At 43.6% G+C, this 12,398-nt stretch overlaps 1 protein-coding gene across 1 annotated transcript in view; it reads right to left on the bottom strand.

The window, feature by feature from the left end:
• pparab (peroxisome proliferator-activated receptor alpha b) overlaps nucleotides 1-11,943 on the bottom strand; it is a 31,502-nt gene extending 19,559 nt beyond the window's left edge. Inside the window, exon 1 of the mRNA XM_070971594.1 lies at nucleotides 11,705-11,943. The gene's annotated coding sequence lies outside the window, so the exon portion shown is untranslated. The remainder of the gene's footprint in view (nucleotides 1-11,704) is intronic.
• Between the last annotated feature and the right edge of the window lie 455 nt (nucleotides 11,944-12,398).

Genomic DNA, 12,398 nt, shown 5'->3' with positions numbered 1-12,398 from the left:
GGTATGCATGTTCTGGCACATGCAGGTGAGGAATTCTGGAAAAAGGACTTCTTAATGTTTATTGAAAACATCAGAAATGAAATAGCACCTTATTTATTGTGAACTGCATGTGGGTAATATGGCTGCAATTTTAGTGAAACTTGCAAATGAGTTTTCAGGTTAATACAGAATTACATCCCAGAGGAACTAAGCTGAATCTAATAATAAAGACCCCGAAGATTCCCACCCATTGAAAACACTACTAGACATGAAAAGAAGCCTGGCATGTGATCGGGCCGCTTTGCTGAGCTCCTCACTCTACAATGCACTTGTAATTGTGAATGGAGTTAGTGTTAGCTCTGCTAGGATAAAGCGAACCTCTTTAGCATTCAGCCTCTAGCTCCTGACCCTCAGGTCTTCCTTTGGAGGACATCCTTTCTCATACACTCACTTCACTCAGCACTGTCTCATTATAATACCGCTTCAAGGGGACACATAAAGAAGAATCTTGGCTACAGCTTGACCAACATCCATCCTGTCTGTTCAGATAACACTCTGCTAACCTGGGCGAGTACTTGTCTGGTGGTAAGATGAGATAAACTTGCAGAGCCTGGAAAAAAACTTTTGTTTCTGAGATCAGTGAAAGGCTTCTGAGTTGACACAGTACCGTTTTACAGTAGGTCAGTCTAAGGTGGACTTACTATATGTGTCAACACACACCCGCTGCATGCATGACTTTCTATTTAAATAACATACATGACACAAGTCCTTTTCTGAACTCATGACCCCCTGCCAGCAGCTATGAAGTGATGGACCAAGCTAACCTTGTGTTGCCACCAACATAACATGAGAATGTAAACATGCAGAGCTGCTTAGCTGCAGGCTGCAGAGGTCTTGAGGACTGAGACGGACAGACACAGGGGGTGGAGAGGAATGTCAGTTAAGCTACATTACAGGGTCTTCATCAGCAGTGCACAAGAGAGTGAGCAAATGAGGCAGAGAGGGGAAGAAAACAGCGGTTCCTGCAGTAACAGCAAGGCTTTGTCCTTTAGGGTCAAGACCTCTCTTGTGCTCGCTCAACCAAGCCTGCTGAGGGCCCTGCGCTCTCTGAGAGGAAGATGAGCAAGGTCATACGAGTTTGTGCAGCTTAGAGTTGGGGTTAGGGTCCAAATTGGGAGGAGGGGGGCCACGCTGACAAAAGACCACTAACCGAGAGCTGCAGAGGTCGCCATGACGATGCCACAGCAATGCCGACACATCACGCTTCGAAATAAGCGACGGAGGCCGGAAGGCAGGGATGTGAAGGCAGCTACAAGCGACTGCCACTGGAATTCAATCTCTCATTAAAATCAATAAATCTCATCACTGACTAGTGTGTTACCAAGTCTGCGCCAGCGATCACATGGCCGGATGTATGAGTGGAGCATAAATAATCCATACAGTTCAATGGATTTCTGCACAGTTGCTTAGCATGCTCACCCAGCCCCCCATGTTAGGCTCGTCATCGCAGTCAAGACCCACATTAGACAGACAGGCTGTGAAGCTGCCAGCAAGCTCCGGCTGAGGCAGATAAACACGGTCTGAACGTGACCCAGGCACGCAGACAGCCTCTTACTCGCCCATCAGGACAGGTCAGAGAACAGCATGAAGTTGGTTTCCACAGCCGTCTGAGATCTTCAAGAAAATGCTCTACAAATCAAACGTACCTCTGAGCTGATGGCCTCAGTGGGGAAATCCATCACTCAAGCAGAAGTGTAGTTAAAGGAAGCCATGTTATCAGAGCCAGTGGCCACTCTACATCCACACAAACCTCAGCTCATAACTGGTATAGTCACACAGCCCCCATGGTTAACTTCTGTCTCTGGGGCATCCAATGAAGCTCCATGCTTTCCGATTCCATCAAAAAAAAAAAAGAGGACAACAAAGAACGTGATGACACCCAGATACAGCTGGCAGCAGACACTCAAGTATGGGCTTGTCTTGCCAAGGCGTGGAGAAAAAAAACACTGTAACCCTTCCAAGTACAGGAGAACATACCTCGTCAATGAGATGATATAAAAGAAGACAAATTGCTCACATGCTATTTTTATATTGCGTTAGAATAAAACCAGCATTGCTACCGATCTACGAAACATGTTTTCTCAAAGACTGTCATTAAGTGCAGTTTAAAAATCAGAATCAGAATCAGAATCAGAATTACTTTATCCCCAAGGGGAAATTGTTTTTAGCAGTGCTCCATGCAAAACAGAATTATAGATTAGAATAAAAATTAGAAAGAAGGACGAGAAGGAATATATATATAAAGGCAATATAAAAGAAACAGAATATTAATACTAAGGATATATGTAAATAAGAAATATACAAATATACAGAAATATCCACTCAAAATACAATGAGTAAGAATAACACTACCTCCCTACCTTCCTCATCCTCAAACCTGAAGTCTTCCATGCAATTTTGGTGCCTGACAACATGACATGCAGCTTTCCAAGAGTGTATGATGATTCAGTCTGTGTGTGTGTGTGTGTGTGTGTGTGTGTGTGTGTGTGTGTGTGTGTGTGTGTGTGTGTGTGTGTGTGTGTGTGTGTGTGAGAGAGTGGACCACAGGTTAATGTTTAATCTGCCCATACTGTGGTCTGAGTGCTGACAGACCTGTTAGGAGAAGGGCCCCTGGGGACATAACAGTGGTCTTAGAGCAGGAGTATGGGCTGATGGGGCTGTCCCGCCAGCTCCGCCTGTCCATCTGTTTGAAGTGTTCACTCAGCCTGGACCGTGCCCGCAGTGTAAACACTCGAGCGAACCTTTATCACTTCTGGCTGATATGCTGGCCGGCGCCCTCTTATCGTTATGGAGATTGACCAAAGTACAGGCCAGAGAAGTGATTGGATTTAAGCTGTAGTCTAAGACAGATGGGCCATAGGACAGCTAACAGTTCAATCATCCTGTTATCAGGTCACCTGCCTCATCATTTAAGGGTCAGTGATGGTTACATTTGCAGCACAGAGCAAATTTGTCTGATATTTTTAGACCTGAAGGTCCAAACCAGTGTGTCTGCAAAGTTTAGCTCTATATACACAAGAGTACATGCCAATGTACATAAGGTGGATGCTTTTAGGTGGATTATTCGCACATTTCCAGACATCCATTGGTTTCCATTAATTTTTGTTCAATATAAAAAAAAATAACTAAAAAAGTTTAATGGTTCAGACTTGATGTGGAACTCAAGGGTTTGCAAACAGGTTTTCATATTACACAGAAATGAAAAGAAACGGTGGCTTCTGGCTGGAAGAGTTAAAAAAAAGATCCAAATGTGCAAAAGGTTAACTGTGAGTAAAGTACTGCATATAAATGATTTGAGGTGCAAAGTTCAATTATTGACCTTGGAAACAGCAGTTGAGAAAACAAACTCTGTCTTGCAGCAGGGCGAGAGCTTTCAGTCATATCTTGTGATCTTCATCACCAGGAGATCCAGATCGAGTTTACGCAAGTGTCAGTGAATTGTAGATGATTAAAACTCTATTATTTCAAAGCACTTAAAGCACTTCTCATCCATGCTGGCTTAAAAGATGAGGCTAAAGTATATAATTAAACATGGTTTGTAGCAAAATACATACGACATTTAAAACCTCTGGTTTGGCCCTAATATTTGGTCGAATATGTTTAAGTTACACAGGATAAATCCATGAACGTGCACTGTCAAACCAAATAAAACCCAAATGTCTTTTGCTTTAGTTTTAGCTTCATGTTTCAGGGAAAGCAGAAGCGAATAGAGCAACCTTTCAGTAACTGTGCGGGACAGTTTGTACAGCTTGTCTCTTTACTCAGACAGAACATCTTATTACCAGGAAATATTCCAACAGATTTCTGAACCGCCCTGTTTGCTTTTCTTTATCTGCATGGGTGTATAAGAGTAACAGTTCTTACATAAAACTTGACTAATACGTTTTAGATAAAAGTATCTCTGCAAATTGATCTGAGCCAGTGGGACCCCCTACAGGAGCTACTTTACTCAGTTATATTTTCCAACCATTGGAGTAATCTATAACACTCACTGAGGAAATCTGCATGTGTCTCACTTACTGTTCTACTTCTAAATTTGTGGGGTGATTTTTTACGAGGAAAAGCGATAACTCAAGATGAGCTCTTGCTTTGGCCGTCGGCACATAAAAAACGCCCACCGCTGCATGGAGTTGAGAAATAAAACAGTAAGTTGCATAAACCCCAGCGGACTCTGACCTCCGCATTGACAGCGTGTTCAGTGTCAAAATAATAATTACAAGCTCACACACGCTCACAAGACACAGCCGATACAATCTGACCATAAAACTGCGCAGAAGGTGCAATGTGACAGTGTATCACGTTACCTCAGAGGTCTACTGTGACCCGACCCTTCACACCTGCTGTTTATAGCACATCATTACATGGTGGAAAATGTGCCTGCGAGTGTGTGTGTGTGTGTGTGTGTGTGTGTGTGTATGTGTCATGGGGCCAAAACAAGAATATGGTGAAATTTTATGGTGACATCAAGACTTTATTGATCAATCAACTTGTGGTTGTCAGTTTTGGGTAAACAGACAATGTCAGAAATCTGAATTTAGACACATGGGCTCACTGTTGTTATGACCTGTAATTCAATTCAATTCAATTCAATATTCCTTAATTAGTCCCACGAGGAGAAATTCCAATATACAGCAGCATCTATTAAGTGTATACTTAAAAACATGTTAAACTAAGAATAAAAAAAAAGACACACGAGAAAAACAGAAAGATGAGAAAAACTCCTAAGAGTAATACAGCTAGATGTTTCCAGCTAACTTTTTGATCACTTAAATGTTTAGTTTGAGCAAGATATTATTATTTATATTTCTTTAGCTATTTTAACTTGACCAGCTGACATTATCTCCAAATGTTTTGTTTCTCATAAGGCTGCAGGGGACGAGGCTGTTTTTTGGCTGCTAACATGAGTGATACAATAAGCATTTTTTACCCTAAGTGTTAGATAAATAAGAGTTTCCACTGACCTGTTAAACACTAAATGGCAATGAGGCAGCATGCTGAAGCACTAAGCAATGCATTTATGGAGCAATTGTGTTTAAAAGGGATTTACAATGAATCTGATTGCATGGTGCATCATTGTCTGGCTCAGAGGAACATGAGAGAGACAGTGGATTTAGGCAAGTGGTTATAATAACACTAGTAGTCATTATTAGGCGTATCGTCTGATTTTTTTGTGCTATGGATGGAGTCTGATGTGTGAGCGTCAGGTCAGATGGACGAATGACACAGCTGCTGTGTAAACTTGCCCTGCACTACAGCCACAGTTTAACTTGCTTACCCTGTGTGTTAAATGCATTTGCAGCAGAACGATCGGCAGGCTCAACTCTCGCTTCTCCCAGCAGCTACCACCCAGCATCACCAATCACCAACACCGCTGTCCTTAAGCAACACCTCCATTTGGTGCCAAATGCTGGCTGCCACTTAGCTTGTATTTCCAAATCAGTCACAAGGATTGAGCAGGCCACCATTACAAAACCTCCCTGCAGGTCATCCAAACAGTAAATTTCAGAGTGGGGAAACTGCAGCAATCTTTTCCAACTGATTTTATCGCTTGACAGATGTAGGGCTGGGGTAACAAGACAGCAAGCAGCACTTGCATGCATCAAACTGGGCCAACAACAGGCCATAGAGCCTTTATAAGTTAGCTGTATGGCCTGTGTCAGTCACCTTAACTCACACTGCTTTTATGATCTATGCTATCGTTATGCCGGGTTCATTTCTTGCATTTTACTGATTGTCCTCCCATTGCACACTCATGCACTGATACACAGGAGCGCTGCTGGATGGCAGAGCCGGAGTGCAAAAATGTGAAAAGAATGCAAAACATGTGGGTACAGCTTTCTCTCCATAATGCCAATGCAATCACTTAGAGCCAATTTTGGAGTGGAGGAAATTAATTAAATTCTAGCGCTCAGAAGTTTCAAGGCTCGAAAACGACATGTTTAAATATTGCGTCCAAATGTGCTCTACACATTGGTACAGACTCACATGTAGGAAGAGGTTTGGCACGCACTCACCCTCCAGAAATAAAAAGCATTACATGCGTGATGAGCATCATGCAGATATCAAGGCTAGTGCCAAAGAGGAGGGAATGTTCAAGTGGGACTGTACCAGTCCACCAGTTGCTCTGTCCCCCAAGGCCCTGCCAAGACAAAACAACAGGCAACATGGGGACACGGGGACAGCACACAAAGCTCTCGGTCTGTAGCGCTGTGAACTCTGACTGACCACCTTGAGCAGTGCTGCCAAGAAATATTTTACATGCTGTGGTTTGATTTAGGAGGACAGTACAAGTGGTACAACATTACAGGGGGTTCTTTACATTCTCCTGCTACTGTACTGTAAATGTGCAGGAATCACTCTCAGGGATTGGTGATAGGCCCTTAACCATGCTATGGTCGAGGGCCGAAATGACAAGTTCACTGACTGATCAGCAGAAAATTAATCAATAACAATTGCTGGCGTCAACTACAAACAATATAAAGTTAAATATTGTCTGGTTTTGGATTGTCTGGTGCACAAAACAAGCAATTAGAAGGTGTAATTTTGAAATCTAGCTACTTGTGGTGAGCATTTTTCTGAAATTTTATACAGTAAATAATTATATTAGTCATAATCTACAGATTAATAAACAGATACAAAAATCAGTAGCTGCATCTCCACTTTAATAAGGCATCTTCAACCATCTCCCAGGCTACCCTCATCTTTTCCCAAAACAATCTTTGCCCTGGGGTGTGCTCGAGGACTTTCCAAAATTGTTTTAAGGGAGTTTCTGCATTACTCAAAGACAATAGAGTGGCGAGTGCCAGAATGCAGAAATCACCAAAAAACTGAGATGAGGAGAACATGAAGCTGGGAGTATTTCTCTCTGCCCAGACAGCTGTGTGTATCTTATTACATTTTCCAACATGACACTGGAGTCCTGAGTTCCCCTTTTCTGGCTGCCAAACCAGCCTACGTGTTTGTGGGGAAGCATGCAGCACACAGGCCTGATGACGGTAACGCTCATGTGCTACTGTAGTGGGATCACTGAGTACAACAAAAGCCCAAAATGTTCTGCTTCTTTTGGCTTCCTGCATGCAGCAAGTAAGCAGAGCTGCAATCGGTAAATGTAGAAAAGGGTGGTGGCTTTCCAAAGATTATTCATTCATTTCACACAAACCCAACTCCACAAATGATGGGACGCTGTGTAAAAAGTAAATAAAAACTGAAGGCAATCATTGCAAACAAACTGTGTTTACTGTCAACAGTTTTACAAAGTGTTCCTGAGCCCATGTAGTGACATCCTTCATCCAATCATGTGTTCACAAAGTGGTGAACCTCGCTCCATCCCCGCTTGTGAACGACTGAGCCTGAACGACTGAAAGATGCTCCTTTCATACCCAATCATGATACTATCACCTGTTACCAATCAACCTGTTTACCTGTGGAATGATCCAAACAGGTGTTTTTGGACTGTTCCACATCTTTGCCAGTCTTTAGCTGTTCCTGTCCCACCGTGTTGCTGTTTTTGATTGAGTACGTGCCAAAAAAGGGATTATCAAAATGATCAAATTCTGTTTTATTTATGTTTAACACAGCATCCCAAATGTTTTGGAATTATGTTGTATACACACACACTCCACCATCAGCATGGTCAATTTGCAAACTAGTGCCAAAGACCTCTGTTACACCAAAACAAGAAAACCTGACAGATGTACACAGCGGAGAGGTAGAATGTGTTCAACACCAATAAAAAGCTTTCTGTCTCGGCTGATGAACGGATCTGAAAGAGAGCGGGCCTCTTCTGTGATAGAATTACAGTGGGAGAGTAGATAAGACCAGGGATAGGTCATTGATGAGGATTTCTACAGGCCTCCACTCACGTGGAAGAGGATCAGACCTTGATGCCTTAACAAAGAGACAAACAGAGTGACGAACACAATGTGAGGGGCAGAGACCCTGAGAGACAAGAAGGTTGTGGTAAGAGAGACAAGACGAGACACTAGACCCTTCAAATCCTCCTGTCAAGTCCCGTCATGGTTCAACATACAAATTCAGCTTAAATACAGCATCCCTCCCCAATCATCAGCACAGACAATCTCCTGACCAGAGCTGCTTACTGTAAGTCTGGCTGGAGGGCCTCAATCCTATTCAGCCCAGAAGGACTTTACCAGAAGGAAGGCTCAAAGGTGAATAGACCTGGTTCAGGTGAAGGTCAAACCTGGGCGACAGAGAGCACCGGCTACAAAACAAACAGACCACTGCAGAGACAACAAACAGCCAGAGAGACCACGCTCAGACTGGAAATAGCACTGCGTAAAACACTGCGGGTGTGTGTGTGTGTGTGTGTGTGTGTGTGTGTGTGTGTGTGTGTGTGTGTGTGTGTGTGTGTGTGTGTGTGTGTGTGTGTGTGTGTGTGTGTGGTACTGCAGGTCCAAAATGAGAAGGTGAAATTTGATCCAAGAAGTACAGTTTAAATAACACATCTATGAGTCTGAAGGCTTATCAGATGCCAAACCACTAGTTAGCTATTTATCACACAAGGAGGGATTTTACAGCTGTGGAGGATTATCATTTTATCCTCCATCACGATGACTGACATACAACGGAATCAAAACTTTTCCATTACAAAGTCATATATGCGTTTGCATTTTCCTGACCGAATGAGTGAATAAGGTCTAAATTCAGCCTCCACCCCTTTCTGCTGTCTGAATTTCTGCCATTTTTACTGTCTTCTAATCAGCACAACACCATGAATTTCTTCCAGGAAAGACAAAAAGTGAACCCTGTTATTCTCATTTGAATGATTATCACATCTTGCCTCACTTTACTGTATGTTGGCGTGCTTTTCAGTCCGCCCTCCAGTGAAGCCATCTGGAACAGCTATAAGCACGTTTGCCTTTAAATGTAGCTGGAAACTAGTTTGTTTGAAGCACATTGTGGCCTACATTCGCCAGCACCAGACCCACTTCCTGTACATGCTTATTTCTCTGGGGCTGCTCTAACAGGTGAGAAATACCTGAAGCACCCTCCAAGCAGAAGAGTTGATAACAAGGCAGTGGTGCCACACATCTTTGCTAGTTAGTGTCTACAGAGGTGGAGGAGTTTTCTGGAATTAAATTCCTTTAATGCACACAAAACAAATAACACTAAATACTGGATAGCGGGGTCTAACACACTCTCAAAACTATGCCTAAAGCTAAAACCTCTTTCCATTGCTCTCCACCATCGGTGATGCAGCGACTTGAAAAATAGGTCAGTGGAATGAGGCTCTTGTTGCTAAACATACTTACAATTCATCCCTTTATGGACCCACGACAGAGATGAATGATAACCTCTGCAGAGACTTTGCTGCTGAGAACAGAACCAGAAAGTCCTGTTTGAGGAGCAGAGAGGAGAAAACACTTCACGAAAGACTGTCACTCCAGGCTGTGAATGCAACCAGGCAGAAGCTGATTACAGGTCTCAGGTTCCTGGAGACAAAACTGTCCGAGAGCAGCAGCAAGGCTGGACAGAAACCAGCAATGGAAAAAAACAGCAGCAGGGAAAGTTCCCTTAAGGTTAACTCAAAGATGCAAAAACACTACAGACAGTTAGTTTCTAGAAACATTTTTCATGCATTGTGCATGAATGATAAGGGTATCTTCCATGCACTGTCTTCCTGTCTTCCATGCAATGTCTATCTCACCAGCAGGTTAACATGTTATTAATATTTAATCATGGTTTAGTATACAGATTATGTCTTGGAACATTTTCAACTTGATGTTTTCAATGTGCTTGAGTCACCAAACAAATAAAACACGCTGTCACTCTGAGGCTCTGTCAAACATTACACGATTATTAATAGATTTTTAACCACACTTAGCAGAATGACAAGGTGTGTAAGAGGTTCTGAGTGAAGACCTTTGATCCCAAAGTAAATGCCACGTCAATGTGGAGACTGGCTTTAAGGGTTAGCAAATAGACAGGGGGACTCGTGCAAAAGCTTGGTCCACAGAGGACTGACCTCTATCTCAGTGTGTTCATAAACGGACTGCAGAATGGAGCGTCTGTCTTCAGATCACCTTCAAACTCTCACCTTTAGGAAACATGCCAGCAAAGAGCAGGATGCAGCTTTGCAATCAGAGCTAAAGATTGAGGTTTCCTCCAGCCATGCGCACTTATACAAACCTACAACCAGCACATATCAGTCAGGAGTCACTAGCCAGTCCTAATGTCGCCTTGCAATTAACGCACAAGAGGACAACAAAATCTATAAGCGAAGTGAGGAGTTGGGTTTCAATGTTTGAAGAGTAAATGACTAAAAAAGGTGCTGTCAAGCCTTGACTTTGGAAAAGTTTCAAATTATAAGAATAAACAGCAGAAATTACACACTGCATCCTGCCACTTGTGAGGAAAGAAGGGCTGCATTCCTATATTGCTTCAGGGAATGGGACAGGTACGGCAGGCTTTGGATCAAATTTCACTTTCACAGAACAAGAGTGTTACTGAGAATTGAGCGCTGCAAGGTGGTCCCTTTTCCAAAGAGGAACTAAATTGCTGTCCCAGGTGCAATATCACAGCATTCACACAATCAAATGAAGTCATCTAAATACGACGATGAGTTTCTGCCTAAATGAAGTCATTCCATGCAACAGTGCAGAGGTACACACAGAGTTCAGCAAGACCTCAACTTCCACCAGTGCTCATTGCATTGGGAGGCGAAATGTAGAGCCTCTGGGTTATTGTAGCAGTAACCTCACAGTGTCTGCAGCTACATATTAACCACAGCTTCAACCATTCATCCATCACTTCACAGCACTGAACACAGGTCATGAGCAATAATGACAATCTATGATTCTCAGGACATATTTCAACCCATTGATCGTGAAGAACCTCAAAGTTCAATCCAGACAGGAAACTTTGATGCATGTCTTTGTCTTCCCTCACTTCCTGTCACATTACTCCTGTTTACTGTGCAATAAAGATGAACAATGGCCAAAAACATACTTAAAGGAAAACATTTTAATCTAGAAATCAGATTCCTAAGAAGAATCCCGACCCTCATCTCTAACATGAAGCTCCTTCACACACTTTGGAAACAATACTTACGCTCAGGAGGTCATATGCAGGTGTCATGCAGGTGTTTCTAACATTTGGAGCAGCGTGTCTCCAGCTCTTCACACCTTGACTGAAACTGCATTTGCATCAACTCTTGAATTCCAATGACCTTTGAACATTAGTGTCACTGTCACCAGAGCATCAAGCATGTTGACTACAGGCCCACATGACAAACATCACTAATAAACACACACACCGAGCCTCTTCAACAGCGCTATTAAAGCAATAAGGCGCACCAACAAGCCAATAAATAGCCTTTGTGTTGAGTGCATGGCTTACTAATGAATAGAGATGTTGCCTATTGATCAGTGAGCGCCTCTTTAGCTGCGCAGGCGTGCAAACTGAAATCAGATTAGCCTGCGTCCGTACAATAACAATGCTCCAATAATCCTGGAAGAATTTATTAATGTGCCCCAGCTGCCTGTAAACAACCGTGTGCGGCTTTCCTGGACAAACCCCGGAGAGCGCAGCTTCTCGGCTGCAACCGGCTCTGTGCATTCAACAAAAATTCCCTCACACAGAGCCCCTCAGCTGCTGCAGGAGGGGGTGCGCGTCTTGGATAAAAAGGCCAAATGAAGACATCTACCTTACAATAGACTGCCCAATCCGAAGCCGCCATATCCTCGGAAAAATCTGGCCGGGTTGAGAAGCGCTCAGTGCGGGATCAAGAAAGCGGCGAGGAAAAAAAAAACAAACATACACACACGCACACTCCCCGAGCCCAACCGCGTCCTTGTTTGTTTCCCCACACAGCGCTGCCGCTGTCAGAAATCCCCCACCATGTCCATACAAAGCAGCGCCATGGAGCTCACACCCGCAGGAAGTGACCTCATGACTGACAGCTGGCGGAGAGAAGGCGCACACCCCCCTGACACACCTATAGTTTCGGCGAATAGCGAGAGCGCAGCAGTTTTCCCTTGAGACGGACGCCCCCTAACCATGGTGACAGCCAGAGGGACCGGAAGAACGGTCTCCCCCCGCGCTGCCTGATCAACGCTTTCCTAAAACAAACACCAAGCTAAGAAAACAGAGGCTGCAAAATACACGTCTGAGTGCGTGTAGGACTGATAATCGATTGCAGTGCGTTAATCGGATACATTGATCCTGCGCCGAATGCGCACAGGCTGGCAAAAAGTGTAGCACTGTCCTCACATGACCCTCCCTGGCTCACCCAAGTGTTTACGTCTCCCCTGCTCTTAGTTCAAGACAATAAAGCTCAGCTCAGTGAAGCTTTAATAGCATCAAGTTTAGATGATACCAGAAAAAGTAAACAATGCACG

Source organism: Chaetodon trifascialis, chromosome 10, assembly GCF_039877785.1.
Source record: "Chaetodon trifascialis isolate fChaTrf1 chromosome 10, fChaTrf1.hap1, whole genome shotgun sequence".
Classification (NCBI taxonomy): domain Eukaryota; kingdom Metazoa; phylum Chordata; class Actinopteri; order Chaetodontiformes; family Chaetodontidae; genus Chaetodon; species Chaetodon trifascialis.
Note: the sequence above shows the minus strand (reverse complement) of the source record. Positions and strands in the feature narration are given on the sequence as shown.